This window comes from Fringilla coelebs, assembly GCF_963513975.1.
Source record: "Fringilla coelebs genome assembly, chromosome: 9".
Lineage (NCBI taxonomy): Eukaryota > Metazoa > Chordata > Aves > Passeriformes > Fringillidae > Fringilla > Fringilla coelebs.
Window position 1 is genome coordinate 14,479,481 of NC_140067.1, and position 1,488 is coordinate 14,480,968.

Consider the following 1,488-nt stretch of genomic DNA (forward strand, 5'->3'; position numbering starts at 1 on the left):
GCCCCGACCGCCCCATGGCGCCGCCGCCGCGCGCGCCCGGCCCCGGCTCCGCCGCGCACATACTTGGCATAGCTGAGCGGGGTGAGAGGGCGCCCGCGCCGCGCATGCGCCACCGCCCCGCCCCGCCCCGCCCCGCCCGCCCGCGCGGGGTCGCCCCGGGGGAACCGGGCTGGCTGAGGGGCGGGCCGTGCCCGCCGGGGGAGTGCCGACCCCCGGAGCCGAGTCGAGCCGGGGCCCGGGAGTGCCCGACCCCGGAGCCGCGGCAGGGCCCGGGCCGTGCCCGCCGGAGGGGCCCGGCCCCGGGCGCTGTGCGGGCACGGACTCCCCATCGGTACCCCGTTCCCCACGGCGGCCCCCAGTGTCATCTCCTTCGGCCGCCATGTGCGTAGCGTTTCTTGACAACGACCAAAAGAATCGCAGCATGTTTTATATAGTTATTTTCCCTTGTAGTTGGCTCCCCCCGTCCCCAAAGAAACAAGTCTGTGGGCTGAAAACCCATTTCTGCCCCTGGGCTCGGGCTGTGCATGTGGCAGATCTCCGTTCCCGGCAGGTTCGCCGCAGGTCCTGGCGTGCGGGGACGGAGTTGGCCTCGCTCTTAGCAGCTGTTACTATCGCAGCCCAAATGCCACGCCGGTAGAAGACAAACAGCATTAGGACAGGGCAAATAATGTGCTGAGGCTGCTCGAGTGGGCCAAATTCCAGTTTTGGTATACGTGCTGCTCAGCTACATCCTGCATTGGTTCCATTAGCAAATGCACAGCCCTTCAAAACCGATCTTAGGAGATGATACGGCATTGATTTTTTACCAAGATAAAGTACTGAAACGGATTCGTTGGTTAATGTGTACCTGAGTCCACATCTCCTATATTTAATTTCATTATAAACAGCTTCAGGAGCTTTTGCAGCTTTTTACGTGGCATAGCTTACAAACAATCTGCAGTACGCCTATCTTGTGGTGGGTGAGAGCAGAGGACCCACTGCCATCTCCAGCCCGTTGGCTGTAGGTTGGCTGTCACCTCGCTGTGGAAGGCAGCCAGGAGCAGACAGGCATTCCATGCATTCTGCATGCCCAGCACAGCACTCAAGTCCTGGACCAAAGGAGCGCTCGTTTGTTTCTAGAGAAAGCACCATGCCACATAAGAGCATCGCACATATTCATAGATTTCCTCTCACCAAATTTTGAGGAAGGTCTAACAATTTGCTCATCTGAAACTAAACCTTCCTGAAGAACAAGATTAGATTAAATTTTTGAATCATTAAATGTGAGACACCAAGAGTTAGTAACCCAGTAATACCTGTATTTCTACAAAGTAAAACCAACTCATTACAGAGTAGTTGTGTTTTTTCTTCATCTTAAATAAATCTCACAGTAGTTACCACATATCACAGTGCAACAACTTTTGCCATCCTGTCTTTTGAAACCATTTGCATTCCTTTAAATACACATATTGTGAAATAACTGTGTACGGGTTTCAGAGCAAGATGTAA